This window comes from Giraffa tippelskirchi, chromosome 10 (genome assembly GCF_054371585.1).
Source record: "Giraffa tippelskirchi isolate mGirTip1 chromosome 10, T2T-mGirTip1v1.2.pri, whole genome shotgun sequence".
NCBI classification, from domain to species: domain Eukaryota; kingdom Metazoa; phylum Chordata; class Mammalia; order Artiodactyla; family Giraffidae; genus Giraffa; species Giraffa tippelskirchi.
The window spans coordinates 118,817,034-118,841,392 of record NC_137284.1 but is presented as its reverse complement, the minus strand read 5'-3'; the positions used below and the strand labels follow the sequence as shown (position 1 = coordinate 118,841,392).

Sequence of the window (24,359 nt, the reverse complement as noted above, 5' to 3'; positions counted from 1 at the left end):
AAAAAATCTATTTAGTACAATCACCCCTACCTTTAGTCCAATAAAACCATAGCAACTCAAGAAATTAAATTCTCTGCTTCCAATTCAGCCACTACTTGTTTAAGTAATAATTGCAGGATAAAAGAATTGCTTATCAGAAGGGCATCTGAGATTTCAGGCTTATTAGATTCAACCCATGTGTAAGGGATTGTTGAAACTTGACTGAGGATCTAGAAGATACCGGGCCTGTCCATATCAGGGTACTTCCAGAAGGAGTTGAATGAGTCTTTTCTAGTAAGAACTTTGGTATGAGATATTCTGTGGAATATTTGGTTTGGAAAATCTTTTACAACTATTGCAAAAGCATAAGGTATTTGATGCATCCTTTTTGTATCTTTGTATCAGTTCTTGAGTGAAATTTCTCTTGATTAGGTTCCACTGATTATTAAAACTCTTCACAAACACAGGTTCATTTCTGGTTACAAAGGAAATAATAAAGCTCTACTACTTTTTCTATGCTATACTCAGCTAAACCCAATGTGATATCTTCTACCTAATGAAAAAAAGAATATAAGTTTAAGGATGTTACTCAGATACTGGGATAGAAAAATTTCTTTTATGGGCAGAAGTTAAGGGAGCCACACTACATTAAAGACGATAAAAGAGTATCATAACTCTCATTCTTAGAAACCATTTTAGTTTTTATACCAGTTTCTATACCTACCAGGAATTATGCTAGGGGTTGGAGCCACAGGGATGAGCAGGAACAATATGGTCCCTGATATGTTATTTTGGCATAATGCTCAGATATATGGCTTCTTACTTTCTGAGATCTCCAGACTCTGTTTCCCTCCCTTACTTTTTTTGGACCTTCTCTTTTCTTCACTCATACTTTTGAGGTCATGCTCCATTTGAATTTATTTCAGGGTGACTCTTTTTAACGTGAGGATTTAGCCAAGAAGGGATTTTCAGTTTGTCAGTCTGGAGAGCTCATGGCATCATGATGGCTTCAGCTTCTTTAGACATCTCAGTGGACCCCTCCAATTATTCCATGACTGGAGTTTCAGCTGGAGTGCTCAACCAACTCATCCTTTCCTCTGAGTACTATTGACTGTTTGAGGTCCCCTTGCACCGCCTTGCTTCTTCCCACATTGTTGCTGATGATACACAGGTCTTTTGCCATGATTTGTCCATACTTTCTCACATGTGGGGCTACATATGAGTTGTTGTTCTTCAGTTGCTCAGTTATGTCCAACTCTTTGTGACCCCGTGGACTGCAGCACACCAGGCTTCCTTGTCCTTCACTATTCTCTGGAGTTTGCTCAAACTCATATCCATTGAGTCAGTAGTGCCATCCAACCATTTTGTCCTCTGTTGTTCCTCTTCTCCTCCTGCCTTCAGTGTTTCCCAGTATCAGGGTCTTTACTAATGAGTTGGCTCTTCACATCAGGTGGTCAAAGTATTGGAGCTTCAACATCAGTCCTTCCAACGAATATTCAGGGTTGATTTCCTTTAGGATTGACTGGTTTGAGCTCCTTGCTGTCCAAGAACTCTCAACAGTCTTCTCCAACACCACAGTTCAAAAGCGTCAGTTCTTTGGTGCTCAACGTTTTTTGTTGTCCAGCTCTTACATCCATTCATGACTACTTGAAAAATCATAGCTTTGACTATATGGACCTTTGTCAGCAAGGTAATGTCTCTGCTTTTTAATATGCTGTCTAGATTTATCATAGCTTTTCTTCCAAGGAGCAAGTGTCCTCTAATGTCATGGCTGCCGTCACCATCTGCAGAGATTTGGAGCCATCTATTTGCCATGAAGTGATGGGACTGTGCCATGATCTTTTACATATATATTCCACCTATGTTCTTGTTGATATTTTCTGTGGGGTTTGATTTCTCTATTTTAGTTGCTTTTTTTTTTCTTTAATGGAGAATGCAAGGAGATTCAAAAACTCTGCCACCATCGCCATCTTCCCAGAACTCAAAAAATGTGTTTTTGAATTTGGTTGGACAAGTAGAGAATCTCCGGGAATGGAATAAAGCTAAGAGTTATTATATACATGCCAGAAGTGATAACAGCACAGCTGGTCTGTACACAAGACTGGGAACTGTGAATCAGGCAGTTGTTTATCAATATCAGAATGTTTTTATTCTTGGAAAGCTTTCTTTCAGGCTGTTAAATCTATACTCACTAGCATTCTATGAATATGTATATATACATGTAGACTGCAGACTAAAATGCATAATATTTTGGAACTGGGAACCAAAATGGGATGCTGTATTACCACCTGTGTCTAATTAAATATTTGTGGCAATTGAATGTAATTAAAAATTAAACAACCATTTGGTAGAGGATAATATATCATATTTCCTACATCACTTATGTGCTTCAATATGCTCTCTAGCTGATTGTTTTAACTTGGATTTAATGTTTACAGCTCCCACTATTGTTGGTTCAAGTTTGTTGAATTTTACATTTAAAACACCCTCTGCTTGCATCTCTTTCCTCCCACTCTTCACCCACTTAAGTTCCTCATCATTCTCAGGTCTTAGCTTGAGTGTTGCTTTCTAAAAAAAGGTGTTTTTAAAACTACTACACATCCAGCTCCTAGTAATTCAGACTGTAAAGGATCTGCCTGCAATGTGGGAAACATAAGTTCGAGCCCTGGGTTGGGAAGATCACCTGGAGAAGGAAATGGCAACCCACTCCAGTATTCTTGCTTGGAACATTCCATGGACTGAGGAGCCTGGTGGGCTACAGTCCATGGGGTCGCAAAGAGTTGGACATGACTTAGCAGCTAACACACACACACCCAGCTCCAGCTGAAATCCATTTTTCTTCTTATTACTTAAATTTTTTTTTGTTTATTTGGCTGCACTGGGTCCTAGTTGTGGCACATGGGATCATTTAGTTGTGGCATACAGGATGTTTAGTGGTGGCATGTGGGATCTAGTTCCCTGACCAGGGATCAAATCTGGGCCCCTGCATTGGGAACTTGGAGTCTTAGCCACTGGACTACAAGGGAAGTACCTCCTCTTATTCTTTGTAGTAATACTAATGTTTAGTTCTTTTGGGATTCCCAGCAAGTATCAATGTTCTTTGAATAAACAAATGAACAACAAAGCACCGTCTCCTTATGATTTTCATACAATTTTTTGAACTCTGATTTTGAGGAATAAGGTAAACTCAACACCATTTCTAAAGAAGATAGAGCCATCAAACTTCCACTAATTCAGTGTCTGAAGCTCTGCTACAGGACTAAATTGATGGGTTTGTTTTTGGAGTGTGAATAACAGCCCTTATCTTTTCTTTTGAAGGCCCAGCAAGAACAGTGTCATGTAACTTTTAATGCTATTATTATGTTTTTAATTTTTAAATTTTTATTTAATTCTTTTGGCTGCTCTTGGTCTTTGTTGCTGTATGTGGACTTCCTCTCGGGGTGGGTGGGGCCTGCTCTCTAGTTGTAGTGTGCAGGCTTCTCATTGTGGTGGCTTTTCTTGTTGCAGAGCACGGGCTCTAGGATGCTTAGGCTCTGTAGTTGTGGCATATGGGCTTGCTTGCTCCAAGGCACATGGTGTCTTCCTGGACCAGGGATCAAACCCTGCAGTGTCTCCTGCATTGGCACGTGAATTCTTAACCACTGGACTACCAGGGAAGTCCCTATCATTATTATTTATCTGCACAGTTCCTCTACTATCATATTAGGAACAATTTCCCCCAAGGCAGGGGTGTAGATGTATGTAACTTGACTCTACTCCATGCTTAGAAGTGGGCAACTAGTCATGTGGGCCCAATTGGGATTTCCTGATAGGGATGTGAAATCAGGATTTAAGCCTACTTGGTCTTGTCAATAGAAGATGTATAAACCTCAGAGATATGGTCACCCATGTCCTACCATGTGAACTTTTCAAAAAGGAAAGGGTATTTTATGAATTAGAATTATGGTGCACTCTGGCAGAGAGGTAGAAATGAGAGATGACCATGTTCTATTGGTATTTGCATCCCTGGTTACAGGTTTATTCTGAGGCCTGATTGAATCTGTATCCTTTAGTCTCCATAAGACATTTTTATACACCTAAAATTCTTTCTTTTAGTATAATCTAATTTAATGGCTTTTTGCCAGTTGCAGTCTACAGAGACATAGTAATAATTAATAGCTATTGAATGAACCCATGACACAACTTTTAACAGATATAAATTTATACAGATTTCAGTTGAGGAAATAAGTAGTCACTATCACTAAGATAAGATCTGTTCATTCTTCATACAGCACTTAATTATGTTGTATAGGACGTGCAAAACTATTCAGAATTTCTACTCACTTGGCAGTTAATATCAAAATTGAACTTGAGATTTATCTAAGCCATTTGAGCATGTCTCTGGCATCTTCCATGTGTGTCATGCTCCTTAAAGAGTGCTCAGCTCAGTTCCTCAATAAGAGCTGCAGAGCTCATGTAAAGCAGTGGTATTAATGTAACTTACACTATCCAAGGCCCATCTTTGAATAACAAATGCGGTTGTTTAATTTCCTCCCAGTACATCAGGGCACCATTAAGAGGTGGGGTGTGAGGAAAGCACTGGACCTAAATATGAAATATTTATCTCTGACTCTGGCATAGAAACCAGCCAGGGCCACAGATAAACCAAACCATATGCAACTTCAAGGAGTTCTTTTGCTGCTGCTGTCATCACAGAAGCTTCCTGTGAAGGCTTTCTAAAGCCAAGGCCTCTGATCGAGTGTTTGAACCAAACTCTCTTATTGATTCTGTGATCCAATACTTTCAGAGGTTGATTTTCATACCATGTGCCAGGAGCAAGCTAAATTCAAGTCCAAGACAGGATAATTTGTTGAACAAACTAGTTTATGAAACTAAGGAAGAACTTTCTTTAGCCATAACTTCTAGGTGTCATCAGAGTGAGGGAGAAACACAAAGATTAGGGCTTTGGTAAATAGTAGCTACTTGGGTAGATCAGAGCCAGGCCAACAGTCTGATAGATCATTCTCCATGACTAACAAAGAAAATATTGAGGAAGAGATACTAAATGAATATCTTCCATGTGATTTGTACCTATTTCTTTCTACTGATCCAGAACAGTTCTAAACTTCTCAAGATGAGCTACTGCTTTTTATTTGAATTGATCATAAAGATACTTTCTTTTACTCTATTTTGCATGTTTATACTATTATGACATCAATACTAAATGAAAGTAAGGAAAATACTTCAATTTTTAAGCTTATTAATGGACTAATTGCAAACAACTAATTAGTATTTAAATCAGGATCTTGAGGAACATGCTATTAGCAATCTGCATCAGAGCATTTGGAGTTTAGTGACTGAAAAATTCCAAGTTAACCTATTTCAGTAATTCCCAATGTTTCATGTATTTGTGTTTGTATATCCATATGTATGAGCAGTCAAATGTCTTTATCCTATTATATTGAATATTGTTTTTATTCATTTTCACATTTTATGTCGCATACCTTCCTTGTTATGTTTAGAACCATTAAGCATGAAGCCTCCATGGTTAAAACTGGAATTGCTATGAGTTTTCAAGCGCTGTCCCTAATTGCTATTACTATGGCTAATGACAGCATAGAAATGATTATAATCACACACAAAAAGAGCAAATTGGATATTTTAATCAGAATAGTATAGATTAAAACAGGACTAACAGTCCTCATGTGGAAAATTGATATTTAAACAAGAAATGTCTCCTTTCTCTAGAAATGAGATTTCCCTTTAAAGGCGCTATTTATTTGTAATCCTCCATAAGCACTCAGTGTCTATATATCATGGCATTCAGCATATTGTTGGAGCAAAGGGAAACTTTGTTGTAATGAAATGTCATTTCTTCCCAAAAGTCTTGCACATTTAAATCTGTGGAAGTAATGAAGCTGATATCATCAAAATATCCCCCGTGCCTGAAAATTAAATGTTTTTTATTGATTTTTCAAGTATGCCAGAGTCAGCATTTTATCATAATTTCTTATGGATTTTCCTCTATCTGTAGAAATAAAGCTATTAACTCTAAGAATGAGCTTTAGCTTTTTTTTTTATTTTGCTGAAATTTGTTTTGCAATGTTGTTCCATTTCTTGCCAGTTACTAACTTGAAGCCTTTTAAAATGCTTCTTTACTTTTTTAACTTAGGTGCCAGCTGTTAGGGCAAGACAAGAATTACCACGGTGTGAGCAGGGCAAGACGAGAATTACCACGGGGTGAGCAGAACTGGAAAACCTTATTTTGAGGGGTCAAAAGGCAAGGTCAATGTGGCTGCCATGTTGTTTTACATGTAGAATAGTTGCATAATATCAAATCTGTTCATTGGCTCTCCTGACTACAAACCACGTGACTATGAGAGAGTAACTCTTCTGAGCTTCTGTTTATCCATGTAGAAAATGTGGAAAGTAAGGAGCCCTGGAAAACATGTCGTTCAAGGAATGTAAGGGGAAAGGAGCATAGTGCATATAAAATAGCTTTGTAAATTGAATACAACTAAAAAAAGGTCAGAGGCTCTTGGCATTTCCAAAGTCAACATAATTACCAGAAAATTAAAATTTCTTGAAAACTGGTAAATGTTTTTATTTTTTTTTGAGATAGAGCAGGACCTGGCTTGTGCAGGAATGATCTAAAGCTTTACTTGTGGATTTCTGTCTCAGATGGAAAGGAGAACTATTAAGCATTGTGTACTGAATGTCTTTTGGGCACTCATTAAAAAAAAGAAAAAACCTTGTAGATGTATAAACCTTTTAGATGCAACAATTCCTTTACCTTACTATTGTTTTTAATAACTAATGACCTTTTTGAGTTATTTATAGATATAATCTTAATTTTCAAGTTTTCTGATTATAGATAGGATAATGATAAAGAATCAGTGTTTCTTATAAATCATGGTGAGTCATGAGAAAGTCATTGTATTTTCCTTCCTATCATTCATGTTTCTGAATTTCATACAGAAATTCTAGAAATGAAACAAAGTGTGAGTAATGTAGAATTTAATATACATAAGTTGAATTGTAAAGTTTAAGTACTAAATATATTGATATTTTACACACACACACACACATATGGCATTTCAGTACCATATTTATGCATTAAGTATTTTGGGTATTGTTGTTGTTCAGTCACTAAGTCATGTCCGACTCTTTGTCACCTCTTGGACTTCAGCACAACAGGTGTCCTTTACTATCTCCTGGAGTTTGCTCAGATTCATGTCCATTGTGTTGGTAATGCTATCTAACCATCTCATCCTCTGTTGCCCTCTTTTCTTTTTGCCATCAATCTTTCCCAGTATCAGGGTCTTTTTCAATGAGTTGGCTCTTCACATCAGGTGGCCAAAGTATTGGAGCTTCAGCATCAGTTCTTCCAATGAATATTCAGGGTTGATTTCCTTTGCAATTGATTGGTTTGATCTTCTTGCTGCCCAAGAGACTATCACGAGTCTTCTCCAGCATCACAGTTTGAAAGCATCAATTCTTCAGTGCTCAGCTTTCTTTATGGTCCAACTCTCATATCCATACATGACTACTGGAAAAACCATAGCCTTGACTATATGGACCTTTGTTGACAGAATAATGTCTCTGCTTTTCAACACACTGTCTAGGTTTGTCATAGCTTTTCTTCAAAGAAGCAAGTGTCTTTTAATTTCATGGCTGCAGTCACCATCTGCAGAGATTTTGGAGCCCAAGAAAATAAACTCTATCACTGTTTCCGTTGTTTCCCCATCTATTTGCTAAGAAATGACATGACCAGATGCTATGATCTTAGTTTTTTGAATGTTGAGTTTTAAGCCATCTTTTTCATTCTCCTCTTTCACTCTCAAGAGGCTCTTTAGTCTCTCTTTACTTTCTGTCATTAGAATGGTATCATCTCCATATCTGATGTTGTTGGTATTTCACCTGGCAGTCTTGATTCCAGCTTGTGATTCATCCATCCTGGCATTTCACCTGATGTACTCTGCATATAAGTTAAACAGGGTGATAATATATATCCTTGCTGCTAATTCGGTGGACTCTGCACATGAAATTTAATAGCAGAAAAGAACATCTGATGTCATTCTAGAGAGTTGTTATTTGATTTGCAATGCCATTGATATAGAATAACAGTTTTTTCTTGGTTTATAATGATAATTTTGCTATATATTTCAAAGTTATTTTTACTTTTTTTTCTTTTAGTCCAGATGCTTTTTGATGACCTTCCTGTCCTTGGGGCTATAATCAGATGAAGGGTGTGTATGCTGAGTTGTGTCCAACTCTGTGACCCCATGGACTGTCAGGCTCCTTTGTCCATGGGATTTGCCAGACAGGAATAATGGAGTGGGTTGCCATTTCCTCCTCCAGGGGATCTTCCTACCCTAGAATTGAACCCACACCCCCTTGCAGTGGAAGTGTGAAGTCTTAACTACTAAAATAAAGTTAAAAATGGCATATTATACTGTGAAATCATAAACAGAACTTATTAACCATACTTCAGTTCTAAGTGCCTTTTTTAGCTCATTAATTCTCTTAGGGCACCATAGGAAAAGTTGTAAGAGCTCACCATTCGTGTGCAGTTTCTCATGGTCACTCTCATGGTACTCTTTCCGATGTATCTGTTTTAACCCCTATTGCAAGACTGGCAACCTTCTCTCTCTGACATTTTCAGATTAGACTTCAGGGCACAGTTGAGGATGAGAAATAGCTTGGACCTACCTCAGGAAGTAGCTTATACCACCTCTTCTGTCTCAAAGGTTCAGTTCCAAGTCTTGCCAGAATGATGATGTTCAAAGTCCTGGAAAAGGATTTGCTATCAGAGATGTTTTCTTAGCGAATTTGAAGTTGAATCAGACTCTTGTAATTTACTTGCAAAACTCTCTTGATGCCAGCAGCTTCTCATCTGTGGGCAAGGGATAATGTGGTCTCAGCCTCATAAACTCTGATATTTAAATTTAATACAGTATAAACTCGGCAAGTGATATTAGCCATATTTAAACTGACAGATGCAAGTAGAACTTGCAGACAAATACTGAAAAATAAAAAGCAGTTACCCAGCAGGACAACAAAATTGTGATTTTGGTTTTGTAAACACCTGCTAGAAAAGACAAGCCTGTTAAACCACAGAACTCATAGATTTTTCTGCAGAACACCTCTTTCCTTCAAGGGGGGGTACCCTGATGAATATTGGGAATGCACTGAGACAGGAGGAGTTAAAGATGAAAGATTCCATGCATGTTATTGTATTTGCATGATATGACTCTCGTAAAGGAAGTGAGTAGAATAATACAAACGGGTATATCATTATGATATTCTAAGTCCCCCCTGCTATCCAAAAGTCCACTTCCACACTTATGCTAAATACAGGTGTATAATCCTAAAGTGTTTTAAAATTATATATTTTGAACTCAATATTTTGAATATATTTTTGTGCAAGGAGCAGCTTCTGTCTATGGAATGTAGGATCTGTTATTTTTCATTTATCAGGGGTCATGTTTTAATTGTAGCTTGGCTTTCCCTGTACATCTCTAGCACATGCAGGTTATTGCTTTACATCTTTGTTGTTTTCTATTCTGAGTGTAAAGTAGAAAATTGTGTTCTAGTTTTGATGAGATACCAACATTTCCACCCAGATCCAGACCAGAAAAATAGCACATTCCATAGAGCTTTACCATAAACTTTAGATTTTCTATGTTTCTAAATTATCTTTGGTAGCAAACCCAACAGATCTTTCCTATATTGCTGACTTCCTAGGTAGTGTTTTTCTTTTTTGTTTGTTTGTTTTTTCCTGCCTTCATTTTTGGGAGTAGAGAAACACTAACAACAACAAAATTAAAAACTGCTTTTGCCTTCTAAGGCTTTCTAACCCAAAGCTGACTTAAAGGTCCATTTCTGAACTTTACTCAGCAAAGAGTCTGTTTGTAACTCAGATCCAACCATTGGTTGAATTTACATGTGTGTACTGCAGAGCTAAACAGAAATAATTCTTTCTTTCATGCTCAGTACAGCAGAAGCAGGAATATCTTGAAAGTATAAAAAGGAGAACTTCTCTTCATTTCTACTCCTGCTATCCCACCTAATTTGAAAGAATTAGTTCTGCTACTACCCACAAGATATGGGCCGACCTGTATATTATATATACTTTTATAGAAAAAATAACTGTACAGCAATTCTTAAAAAAATCTGGTGTTCTCACTTATGTTTTGGATGCCTGATGTCAACAAAAGGTTTCCCCTCTTGCCTGCTGTTTTGCAGTAGTATCTACATGCATACATATTTTTTAACAAATATATATTTTTGCACCATTTGCTCTTTTCCTTTTTGTTTTTAGCTTAACCTTAGAACATACACATTTTCCTGATTGCTATCTGAATTTCATGCAGTTTTCAATGGCTGCATAGTGAATTGTCCATTTTATTGATATACCAGTAAATGACTTCTGGCTGATTTAACCTGAAGATTAAATCTAATTTGCTGTTACAGAGGATGCCAGAATGAAGATACATGCCTGCCTAAAATACTTGTGATATATTCATTTTTATATAGTAACGTGATGTGCTTCTACACATTGTTTTAGTATCTCTGGTGTCCTGACCCACTATTCCTGTATGACAAATCACTCTACCTTTAGTGACATAAAGCTGCAACAAATTTATGATCCTTATGGATTTGGTGGTCAGGAATTTGGAAAGAACCCTGTGGAGATAGAATTCTGTTGGGGGCCTCTGCTGGGAAGACTGGAATAGCTGGGGGTTACTTAACTGATGCTTCTCTCTAGAAGTTTTGTCACTCACATCTCTGGCTGCGGTCTTGTGATGATTCAAATGCTGGGCTCAGCGAAGAACTAACTGCTGGAGTGCTCTCACACAGGCTATCCACGTGCCTCGGGCATCCTACAGTGTGGCATCTCAGCTCTGAAAGGGAACATCCTGCAAAGAAACCGCTGATGCATGGTGTTCCGTATGTCCAAGCAGACCAAGATGCTACACAGGAAACTAAATCATGTAAGGCTTTGTAGGGGGCAGGCTTCTTTGGATCTAACCTCAGAAGTCACATGAGTTGCTTCCATCCCATTCTATTGGCTACAAGTGAATCAATAGAGTTAGTTGAGATTCAAGGAAATTAGACTGCCTCTTCCAATGGGGAACTGGTAAGATCATATTATAGAAGAGCATATAGGGTTGAAGGTATTTTCCCAGACATCTTTGGCATATGTGGGTAACTAGAGTGCTGTTTCTGGTGGGAACATGTATTAATTGCTTAGGGGAACCGTGTGAATGATGCTCTTTTTGTGTCAGAGGGTTTCTACAAACCACTTTGCCATCCCAGAGAAATGCATAACTTTAACTCTGCATGCCTTCCCTGGTGGCTCAGATGGTAAAGAATCTGCCCGGAATGTGGGAGACCTGCGTTCTATTCCTGGGTTGGGAAGATCCCCTGGAGGAAGGCATGGCAACTTACTCCAGTATTTTTGCCTGGAGAACCCCCATGGACCGAGGTGCCTGGCGGGGTACAGTCCATGGGGTCGCAAAGAGTTGGACACAACTGAGTGACTGAGCACAGCAAACCATTGACAGAATGCAGATTCCTTCAGCACTTGTCACTCAGACCTCAGAAACAACTTTGGAGCAGGGCCATAGTGTTTTGGATTCACCTCCACTGTCTTCCCTTAGAATCTGATCTCTTCTCAAAGCTGACTTCTTTTCTTCTAATTATAAAAGTAAACATGCCCTGAGACATGGTTATCATCTCTTTCTAGCTGAGACCTGATGGCTAGGATTATGCAAAATGCCTGATTAAGTTGATTAAGTAATCCATTTAGTCTTTCATTCTTGCATGAATGCCTGGATGCATAAATTTATTCCTTTAGCAAAAGTTTATTGAGTAGCTTTTTGCTAAGTTATGTACATTGTGAATAATGTTATGATTCCCACTATCATGAATTTTAGGGCAGCATGAGAAAGATATGGATAATGTAAATTATAGCACACATACAATAGCACATTGTGATAAATGCTGTGAAAGATGAGAGTGATGTGTGAAGAATGAGGAGCCAAGCTGGTGAAGAGGTGGAAGTAAAGCATTTGAGACATAGCATTTATTTGAAAGTGAAATTCGTAGGTGAAGAATGGAAGGAAGGCCAGTTTGATTACTGTATTGAGGGAAGCCGAGGGTAGTACAAGAGCTCTGGGAGATGGGCAGTGCTCTGGTGGAATAGGATCCAGCAGGCCAGCTGTCTTCTCTTCTCATAAGGTAAATCATTCAACTGTCTGAAGAGAGAAGTGAAATGATTTGATATATTCTTTAAGAATACTTTGGGTGAAGAATAGTTTGAGGGAGGCCAGAGGGAACAGTGAGACAAAAAAAACCCAGCATTTCAGTTCAGAGATCATCAAGGTTGATAGGTGACATGAAGAGAATCAGAAAGCTTTCAGACGTACATCGAAGTTTAAATTAAGATACATGCACCCCAGTGTTCATAGCAGCACTGTTAACAATAGTCAAGACAGAGACAACCTAAATGTCCATTAACAGATGCATGGATAAACAAGATGTGGTACATATGTAAAATGGAATATTACTCAGCCATTAAAAAGAATGAAACATTTGCAGCAACATAATGCATCTAGAGAGTATGATACCAGATCATAATATCTAAGTAAGTCAAAGAAAAATATGATATCACTTATATGTGAAATCTGAAAAAAATGATACAAATGAACTTATGAAACAGAAACAGACTCACAGACATAGAAAATAAACATTATTACCAAAGGGGAATGTAGTGGGAGGGAGCAATAAATTAGGAGTTTGGGACTCACAGATACACACTATTATATATAAAACAGGTAAACAAGAAGGTCCTACTGTATAACACAGGGAACTCTATTCAATATCTTGTAATGACCTATAATGGAAAATAATCTGATGAAGAATATATATGTATATGTATACACACACAGACACACATATATATGACTGAATCACTTTGCTGTACACCTGAAACTAATACAACATTGTAAATAAACTATACTTCAATAAAAAATAAAGAGAATACCTGTGATAAATGAGTTGTAGGGAATATGGAGAAACCTGCCCAAGAGGCTCCTTTGGTTAACTGTCAATCCTTAATGACAGACAAAGACAGAGAATAGTGAATCACACTCTGCACGAGGAGGTAACAACTCTGGTTTGGGAAGCAAGACGCCTGCTGTGGGTGGAAGTTTAAGAAAATACTGCCAAGTCCTTAAATGTTCCATAATGCCCTAAGGCTAATGTGGCTATAGGAAATAAAGTGTAAATGAATAGCAGAATGTGAGGGCAGGGAGGTAAGAAGGAGTCAAATTGTGTCAGACTTTTATAAGTCACAATAGTGACTACAGATTTCACTAGGAGTAAGGTGGGATGTCACTGGAGAGTTTGTACAGAAAATAGATATGGTTGTAAATGTTTTAATAGAATTACTCTATGTTAAAGCCAAATTGAGGAGCGAGAGATTGAGAGTGACAGATTAGGAGAAAGACGCAGTATCATGGAAACAGGTGACGGTAAGTTGGACCAAGATGTCAGTCTTGGAGATGGAAAGTTGTGGTCTAATTCTAGAAAATCTTTGAAAGTCACTGGCTTCAGAAATAAAACAATTTGATAATCATAGTTCCTTGAACTCTTTCAGAAAGCTTAGATCAAAATGACATTCTGCATTTTACTGAAACAGGGCTTACCTAGCTGAAAAAGAGTACCATATTTTATATTAACACGTTGAAGAATGATACTATCACATCCGTTTGGGGTGTGCAAGTTAACTTTTCTCATGAAAGCACTGAAAGCAAGTTGCAAGTAACTTCCCCTCATTTTTGTAGTGCAAATTTTCTGTATGTATCTGTTTCAAAGTAGGATGAATAGATTATTGGAGATATGCTGTAATTGACTGTCTTCCTTTAGGGGATAACGTAGACCTCATGGTGTTCTTACCTGAGATGCTTAGAAGTTCTATATGTGTAGTTTGTATCTTGCTGAATCCAGATTCAAACAAACAACTTGAAAAAGACTGAGAAATATGGGCATCTAATGAATATTTCATATTTTAAGAAATTACATTCTTTTAGGCATGATAGTGGAGAAGGCAATGGCACCCCACTCCAGTACTCTTGCCTGGAAAATCCCATGGACAGAGGAGCCTGGTAGGCTGCAGTCCATGGGGTCGCAAGAGTCGGACACGACTGAGCGACTTCACTTTCACTTTTCCCTTTCATTCATTGGAGAAGGAAATGGCAACCCACTCCTGTGTTCTTGCCTGGAGAATCCCAGGGACGGAGGAGTCTGGTGGGTTGCTGTCTATGGGGTTGCACAGAGTCGGACATGACTGAAGTGACTTAGCAGCAGCAGTAGCAGGCATGATAGTGATATCATGGTCATGTTTTTAAAATGCGCTTATATACTGAAAAATTTAATGAAATCTAATAAATCTATACTGAAAAAAATTTAGTAAAACTATAGAATGTCTATGATTTGGTTCAAAATAAGCCTCCCTGTGTGTGTGTGTGTGTGTGTGTGTATTTTGGAAGATAATGAAGTGGGTGGAGTATATATAAAACAAGGCCATATGTGTACATATAAACATGTATACATATAAATATGAGTTAATAGTCAACAATACTGGAAAATGTGTTCATAAGATTTCATCACACAATTTGAACTATTTGTGGTCCATGTGGTCCATACTATTTGGACTTCTTGCACATTAAAAACATTTATAACACAGGCAATGTGATAAAGAAATAATATGAGAGCCTGCCCGGCTGACCAGCAGCATCTTGTAGTGTGATAATAATCAAAGATTGTTTCAAGCCAGGGTACAGTTCATAGGTTGAGAAATTCTCTAAGGCACACAGAATAGTTGAATATGTGTGACTGATTCATATTAATTGAGTTCAGAATATTAATGTAAAATTGGGGATACTTTCTCCTAGTGATGAGAATCCTTGGGCCTTTCATTATATTCACCACCTACACATATCAAACTGGAAAGTTACAGATGTGCAAAAATGAGAGGAAAAGGGCATGCAGCATTTTGAAGAATATGTTCTCTATGGCATGATGAGCCCTCCCTGATCTTCAGTTTAAGGGAGACTCTTCAGGTATTGGAGGCCCAGTTTTATTCCTTCAAATCCATTTGGTTTGTGCTTGGCGTATATGCGTTGTCAAATTCTATATTCTTATATCCCATACTTGCTTATCATATTCTATGGCAAAGTTATTTGAGTAACTTTTAGATAAGACCTAATTCACTCACTGACACTGGGTCAGAGAGCACTAACCCAAAGATTTTTTCTTAAGTCTCATTCATTAATTTCTGGATTTTCCTAATATCATCTGAGGATAGTTTCCATGACCTTTGGTCTAATCTTGCTGTTACCCTATCAGACAGGGATCTTGTATCTAGATGCTCTTTGCCTTGAGAACTATTTAATGATATAATTGGTAGAGAGGGCAAGTAGGTACAGGGTAGTGGTGGGTACATTTTATGTGGCACTTGACATGAATGACAGTTTTTTTCAGTGTGTGTGTGGGGATCACTTAGGTAGTTAATAATTATACTGACTTTCTATTGCTGCATAATAAATTAACACAAATTTAATTGATTGTGTTAAACAATCAGCTTGAAGCGACATTCGTTTATTATCTCACAGTTTTATGAATCAGAAGCCTTGGATAGTATGGCTATATTCTTGACTCAGGACCTCACAAGTCTGAAATTAAGTTATTGGCCAGTTATGTTGTTATCTAGAGTTTTTACTTCTCTTCAAGGTCATTACTGTTAGTGGAAGAATTTAGTTCTTGTGTTTTGTAATTAGGTTCCCATTTCCTTTGTAACTGGTTGAACTGAGGTTTATAGCCCTGTTTCTAAATTTGGGTCTTTGGCTCTAAAACACGAGTATACTATTATTATTTTCAAGGTTACACATGACCAACTATATATACATTTTCTTATAAAATTTACTGTATGTATAATTTTTTTGTATAATTAGAAGGAAATTGCATACAAATTCTATCTGATGTAGAAGTGTTTTAGAGATAACTTTTGTACTCATTTCCAGTTCTCCTTCCTAGTTCACTCTTGTTATAGACTCAGTCTAAAACCACATATATTACTTTCAACAGCCTCAAATAAAATGCACATTTAAGGAATATTAACAATTGGTCAACCAACCATATTTCTCAGTACAATGCATGTATCATTATTATATATAAGATTTCTGAGGTGACAATATTTCCCCTTTATAAAATTATAGAAATAGTAATTCAAAAAGAGCAAAAACTCCATAATTCCAAATCTAGTGAAACAATTTAAAAATTTTTGCATGTATTTCTCTGGATTTTCTATGTACATATTAACATATAGATTTACAGATAGCTATATTTATATTATTTTTAAATGAGTGACTTTTTAATTTGTTGAGGTGAAATTCACATAAAATTTATCATTTAAGGTGAGCATTTTTAATGCCATTTAGTACATACACAATGTTATACAAAACCCACTTCCATCTAGTTCTAAAACTCTGAAGTTTCCATCCCTCCAAAATAAAAACCCTATGTGCATTAAGCACATTATCTCCAGTCCTATCTCTTACCAGTCCCTGGCAGCTACTAATATGCCTTCTATTCTATGGTTTTATTTATTTTAGAGATGTCATATCAATGGGATCATACAACACTTAATATATGTCTGGTTTCTTTCACGTACCATAATGTTTTCAGGGTTTATCCTCAGGATAATATATATCAGTATTTCATTTCTTTTCAAGGCTAAATAATATTTCAGTGTGTGTGTTTACTACAGTTAGTTAATTCATTCATCAGTTGAACATTTGAGCTGCTTCTACTTTTGGGGGGGCTGTTGTGAACAGTGCTGTTAATAAATGTGTGAATGTCTTTGTTTAGTACTTGTTAATTTTGGGGGGCATATAACTAGGAATGGAATTGCTGAATAATATGGTAATTCTATGTTTAACTTTTTGACAAACATGAGTGGCTTGTTTTATACATAATAGTTGTGCAATATGCTTAATCAACTTAATGTAAATGTCTTTTGGTTTCATTCTGTGCGTACTTTAAAAAAAGTTCCTAAACTTTGGTCATAACTGGTGTATAGTTTTTATTATGATTATAAGAGGGGAAACTTTTGTTCTATAGTTTTTTGTAAGCCTGTGTTGCAGAGTAAATTATACGGAACTTAACTGAAATCTGTTGTAGAAAAAAACAGATGAACACAAACATTTAAAAAAAAAATACCACTCTTACTGGTTTGGTTAGATAAAAGAGGTGTTGAATGCCATTTTATAAATTTATGGATAGTCATGTATTGAGGTGAAAGAATGAATATCAAGGTTTTTTGACAGCTAAACCATTTTCTTCTGTTTAAAAAAAGAAAATGGGCGCAAAGTTATAACATTGTATAAAAATACATTTTTTCAGACAGATTAAAAAGTCAGTTGAAAAAATTCCAACAGTCTGCTCAATTATCATATTCACACAGTACTATAAACCAACTCAAGGAGCTAGAGCTCTGTGTATGTTTGTATATGAGAAAGCACTTACAAAATGCATTTATTTAAACCATCCAAATATTGTTTATTGTTTCAACTCTATGCTAGATACATTTCTAGGCAGTTGAGGTATATCAGTGATTGAGATTCAAGTGTGGTTCCCCCAGAGACTACATTTAATATTTTTCTATAAATATTTTATAGAAAATTCTTATAAATATTTTATATTTTTAAATATGCTTTTTATATAGGTATATTGTTATAATTATGAATATTGATATATGCTGTGGATATGGAGTTGGAATTTTCTTAGAAAATAATTACCTTGATTAATGTAAAAATTTGATCTAATAGCAAATGTGTAACCTGAGAATCATCTAATGTTTTATATCATTTGAGATAGATATCAGTAGCAAATCTGAATAATTCATTAAAAGGACGATTGTATAAGATGATTTGTATCTATTTTATCCATTATTTTTTTAACCCTTTGGTCTTTGTCTTCTAATATCAGAAAAGGACTGACTGTTTTTCAAGTCAGTTTCACTGTGTTTTGGCATAAACCTGAACTACATTACTTTACCTCCCTTGTGATTATTTGTGGTTGTGTGAGTAAGTGGGTGAGTGGAATGTTAGCAAATGTGATGTGCACCAGTTTGAGCCATAGTGAATATAATTCTTCAGGGGAGGCCTTCCATGTTCTCTCTCAGCATGTTGGCTTCACACGGATGTTCACGGTAACCTTGGAAAACATATGTTGAATATGGTGGAACCAAAACACAGAAAGAGAATAGGTGCTGATTTTCCACTTGGAACTTGGCCATCTGCTTAATAAGAACAACTATTTTGGACTTTGGTTTGAGGCGTTTTTTGTGTTATAGCAGCTAGAGTCACCTTAATTATACTTTTCTCCATAAACAGCAAAAGGAAGCAGAAATGCCAGTGTATTGGAAAGAAAACAGGTATTTAACAGTTAAGGATTGAATATAAAAAAAAAAAAGAGTTGGTTTTTCTAAAACTCTTTTTTCATGAGTGTGTGTGTGTGTACTTCTTTCATTCAGAATGAAAGCTTAAAGACAGCCAGAGGAATTTAGGAATTTCCTTTTTAAATTTTACTTCTAAAATTAAAAAGAAATTTACTGAACTCTAACAGATAAGAATGAGGACACAATGAACAGAAAACAAACACATTTTCTGTGCTGTTTTCTCCCGTTTCCTAGAGGAAAGCAACACTTATAGTCAATTTAACCAAGAATTAGACTATGGACTTCCCTTGTGGCTCAGCGGGTAAAGAATCCACCTGCAATACGGGAGACCTGGGTTTGATCCCTCAGTTGGGAAGATCTCCTGGAGAAGGGAAAGGCTACCCACTCCAGTATTCTGGCCTGGAGAATTCCATGGACCGTATAGTCCCTGGGGTCACAAAGAGTCAGACACGACTGAGTGACTTTCACTTTCATCAATAAAAAATATCCAGGATGATGTTTGTTATTTTTTGATTCTTGATTAAATGGACATTGTATTTATTATTTGAAATATCTAAAAAGGTTACCATAAGCATGGAGATAGGCCTCCCAAAAAGATTTTCTAATTAAGAGTAAATTAGGTTTCAGAAGTTGAGAACTAAAGCGCTTGGTCTTGAGTTATATTAATAGTTTAGAATGAATTATTAAGCAAATTGTTTTAGTGTACTTAGAAAAGAAAATGCAATTAGCTAGTTAGTATCTTTAGTAACTTCAACTCTTGCCAAATTAACCTGCTATTCCTTTTCAAAGGGCAATTAGGCTGACAGTTGAGGAAATTGACAGTTTTTATAGATCTTAATGTAAGCCAGGCATCTCAAAAAGATTGCTTATATGCAGGAAAGAATTGTTTGCTCTCTATACCACTCGTAAGTGAAATTCTGGTCAGTTTATAGTTTACAAGTGGATATAGAGGCAGCTAGTGTAAAACTGGTAAAACTTTTTTTTTTTTTTTTAACTTAAGGGTACTGAGTTAGATGGAGAAGGCAATGGCACCCCACTGCAGTACTCTTGCCTGGACAATCCCATTGACAGAGGAGCCTGGTGGGCCGCCGTCTACGGGGTTGCACAGAGTCGGACACAACTGAAGTGACTTAGCAGCAGCAGCAGCAACTGAGTTAGAAAAAAATTATGCCCTAATTATCTCCCATTCCGTGGAAAAATAGTTTTTATTTAGCTTGTAAGAGAAGAACATGACTGAATAACCTTATTTTCATATTACAAAATTGTCTATTAGCAATTACTCAGTAAGTTGTTTTAATATTATGTTGCTGTTTACTTAAATGACAAAATTTGCAAGCAGCACACCACAGATAAATTGCCATTGTGGAAATTTTATCAAAATTATATACATATATATGTATTAATATTTATGTATATATATTTACACACATTTATATACCATCTCTAACAATAAAAAATCATATATTCACAAATAAGCTATGATACATATGTATATGTCTTATAGTCTATTTGGAAAATCATGGGATAAAATATGCATAAGATTCTGCTGCACATTCTAGGGATACCAAACAATCTCACCCAGCAATCTAATAATAATAAAACACAATTCACACTGATTTAAAGTGAGAAAGGGAGAACAACAGCTTATGAAAATTCTGATGATGAACAACTCAGCACAGTAATAATGCATAGTTAACGGTGTTCTTTTGAATATGTCAGGATTTCCAAATATATACACATGAACAGATCTATTTATCTATTGTTGTTGTTGTTCAGTGGCTAAGTTATGTGACTCTTTGCGACCTCATGGACGGCAGCATGTCAGGCTTCCCTGTCCTTCACTATCTCCCAGAGTTTGCTCAAACTTATGTCCATTGGGTCGATGATGCCATCTAACCATCTCATTGTCTGTCGTCTGCTTCTCCTCTTGCCCTCAATCATTCCTAGCATCAGAGTCTTTTTCAGAGAGTTGGCTCTTTGCATCAGGTAGCCAAAGTGTTGGAGTTTCAGCTTCAGTATCAGTCCTTCCAATGCATATTCAGTATCTATTACTGCATAACAAATCATCTCAAACTTATTAACATAAAACAACAATCATTTTACTGTGCTCATAAAGTCTGTATCAGGAATTTGGAGAGGGCCTAGTTTCTAAGGCTGCCATAACCAGTTACTACAAATATGGTCATTTAAAACAACAGTTATTCTTTGGAAGTTTCAGAGGCCAAAGGTTCAAAATCGATAGATCTGTAAGGACAGTGGTTGCTCAAAAGACTCGAGAAGAGAATCTGTTCCTTGCCTCAACATTCAAATGAAAAGCCTAGAGCTAAAAAGTATAATCAGTTCAGTCTCTCAGTCATGTCCAACTCTTTGTGATCCCATGGACTGCAGCATACCAGGCCTCCCTGTCCATCACCAACTCCCAGAGTTTACCCAAACTCATGTCCATTGAGTTAGTGATGCCATCCAACCATCTCATCCTCTGTAATTTCACTAGGTGGACTCAACAGTACTTGTGAATTGGCAAAAGGAAAAATCAGTCACCTTGAAGATAAATCAATAGACATTTTCTAAATGGGAGAACTGAGAGAAAGAAGACAAAAGAAAAATCAGAACCTTAGATGTTCAAATGACACATGGGGCAGTGTCAAGATTCATCCCATGTTAATGAGAGTTCCAGAAAAAGAGAAACAGAAATGTATATACAAAGAAATAATGTTACCAAGTTCCCAAATTTAATTAAGGGATGGTAAATTATAGGTATAAGATACTAAATTAACCCCTGATAGAAAAACTGTTAATATAACACTGAATCATTTTCTAGACATTAACTCATTCCCTGTATTGGAAATGCTTTACTGGCTGCTGTGGCATAAGACTGTACGAGTTTGATTTGCTTCTGCTACCAAGTGTCTTGGTGACCCAATTTTCCTATTAGTGTCTTCTATTTAAGCCTCAGTTCATGGTGATATCTTGAGTCTTCACTTGCAATAAAATTACTACTTGTCCATTGAGTCTATGTCTCATTCTCATTTGCCTAGGGCAACGATTGGGCTTCTCTGGGTGCTCAGATGGTAAAGAATCCACCTGCAACGCAGGAGAACTGGGTCCAATCCCTGGGTCAAGAAGATCCCCTGGAGAAGGGCATGGCAACCCACTCCAGTATTCTTGCCTGGAGAATCCCCATGGACAGAGGAGCCTGGTGGGCTCCAGTCCATGGGGTCACAAAGAGCTGGACATGACTGTGCGACTAAACACAGCACAGTAAAGTGCCAGAAAGCAAGTATTTTCAGCTTGGCAACCCACTCCAGTATTCTTGCCTGGAGAATCCCCATGGACAGAGGAGCCTGGTGGGCTCCAGTCCATGGGGTCACAAAGAGCTGGACATGACTGTGCGACTAAACACAGCACAGTAAAGTGCCAGAAAGCAAGTATTTTCAGCTTTGCAAGCTGTGCAGTCTCTGTCATACTACTCCCTTTTGTTATTTTAGTGTGAGAACCACCATAGATAATACATGAACTAGTGTGTGGCTTCTCCCAATATGACACTTAGAAAACCTAGGAGGATGTGTGTTAGATTTGGGGTGCAGGATGTGCTTTGTTCTGTCCTGTTTGGGATAATGTAAGGTGTACTTCTTGGGCCAAAATAAGTAGGAAATTTTAGCCCTGAAGTGACATGCCCTTCTTAAAAAAAAAAAAAAAAAAAATCTTGATTCACATACTTCTGCAAGTGTTTATATTATGGTTTCAGATGATGAGAAAAAAAACCACTTTTCTCTTTAAAAGAAAAACAATCAAATTCAAGAAACAATTACCTAGACAAAGATTGCTTGCAACTGGTGAACTATAAGCTCAACTACTTCTTTTTCAATAATTTTTATCAATAATTTGGATGAAGTTAGAAAAACCTATATTTCAAAATGGCAAAAGGAACAGAAGCAGTAAAGATGTCTAATATTTTGGAGAAGAGAATAATGAAGCTATTCTAATGCTGCTGCTAAGTCACTTCAGTCGTGGCCGACTGTGCGATCCCATAGACAGCAGCCCACCAGGATCCCCCATCCCTGGGATTCTTCAGGCAAGAATACTGGAGTGGGTTGCCATTTCCTTCTCCAATGCATGAAAGTGAAGTCGCTCAGTCGTATCTGACTCTTAGCAACCCCATGGACTGCAGCCTACCAGGCCCCTCCATCCACAGGATTTTCCAGGCAAGAGTACTGGAGTGGGGTGCCATTGCCTTCTCCGAAGCTATTCTAATGACCTCTTAGAAAACAATTTAAGGTGGTAGGATACCTGCATAATATATTATGTGAAAAAAATAGGATAAGTTTAAATACAGTAAAATCTCAATTTTGTATAAAACATAGACAAACACCAGATAATGAACAGCATAATATTATACCTGTGTAATAGTATTTAACTTTCTGGAACATTTATTATATTTGCCCTTTAAGAAATTTATAACTTTTTCACATTTAATGCTTACAGCTAACCTGTAGAGAGGATTTTATCACTTCTTCTTAAAATGAGATACCTTAGACAAATAAATTATTTGCTTAAAGTCCATATATATTAATTTTTGGATTTAGAGTTAAATTCAGTTGTTTTTTTTTTTTCTGATTGCAAAGGCAATGGCCTAATTTGCTAGTCTTAAATAGTGGGATTATGGCTTTACTTTATTCTCTATATACAACATATTTTTGCATCTTTTATATTATCTACATTGAAAAGGTATTATTTAATTATGATAAAAATAAAGATAGGAATTGTTGACATAGTGAATTGATATTATACAGTCATAATAATATGTTAAGATTACTGAATTTATATTTTGAAAAGAAATTCAATAATACAGGCCTGGATGGATTTATTTGTTTATTTTACCACATAAAAAATAAACTTAAAAACATTTTTTATTGAAGTAGAGTTGATTTACAATATTGTGTTTCAGGTGTACACAAAAATGATTTAGTTTTGTGTGTGTATATATTTATATATTATGTATATATAGATATATTTTTCAGAATCTTTTCTCTTCTAGGTTATTATAAAATATTGAGTAGAGCTCTCTCTGCTACACAGTAGGTCTGGATGAAATATTCTAGATTAATAGATGTTAATGTGAAATTGGTTGACAGAGTCTCAATGAAGGCATTTACTTTCAATACTCATACAAGCATGAGATACACCTACTTAAGCGCAGCATCTATTACCTGGGACAGCGCTGCTCAAACATGGCCCTTAATTGCTTGCCAACCATAACTGTTACTAGTTTATGATGAGATAAGAAAATAAATTGAGAGGAAACAATCAGCTGAGTAATTTTATGTTGCTGCTGCTGCTGCTGAGTCGCTTCAGTCGTGTCCGACTCTGTGTGACCCCATAGACGGCAGCCCACCAGGCTCCGCCGTCCCTGGGATTCTCCAGGCAAGAATACTGGAGTGGGTTGCCAGTTCCTTCTCCAGTGCATGAAAGGGAAAAGTGAAAGTGAAGTCGCTCAGTCGCGTCCGACTCTTAGCGACCCCATGGACTGTAGCCTACCAGGCTCCTCCGTCCATGGGATTTTCCAGGCAAGAGTACTGGAGTGGGGTGCCATTGCCTTCTCCGAATTTTATGTTAGATGAATCTAATAATAACAAACAGGGCTTAAAGTTTGTCCTTTCATTATTTTACTATTTTGTAAACAAAACTTTGGTCCTTGAGAGAGAGGAATAAAAGCTCAGTGGTATTTCACTATAGACAGTAAAAGAATCGCTGACCTGGGAGGTCATCTGTGGCAGTGGATACACATGTCTGTGGTACTTATACATACTCAGGTATGAAATTTATGTGGAACTTTCAGAGAAAGGAAGTTAGGATAATTACAAACCTGGAA

At 36.7% G+C, this 24,359-nt stretch overlaps 2 long non-coding RNA genes across 2 annotated transcripts in view; one reads left to right on the top strand and one right to left on the bottom strand.

The window, feature by feature from the left end:
• Window positions 1–24,359, bottom strand: part of LOC145523526 (uncharacterized) — a 350,340-nt gene that overhangs the window by 62,255 nt on the left and 263,726 nt on the right. The window contains exon 3 of the long non-coding RNA XR_014066670.1: window positions 8,671–8,854. This is a non-coding gene — a long non-coding RNA (uncharacterized LOC145523526). The remainder of the gene's footprint in view (window positions 1–8,670; window positions 8,855–24,359) is intronic.
• Window positions 1–24,359, top strand: part of LOC145523529 (uncharacterized) — a 273,813-nt gene that overhangs the window by 145,515 nt on the left and 103,939 nt on the right. The window lies entirely within an intron of this gene.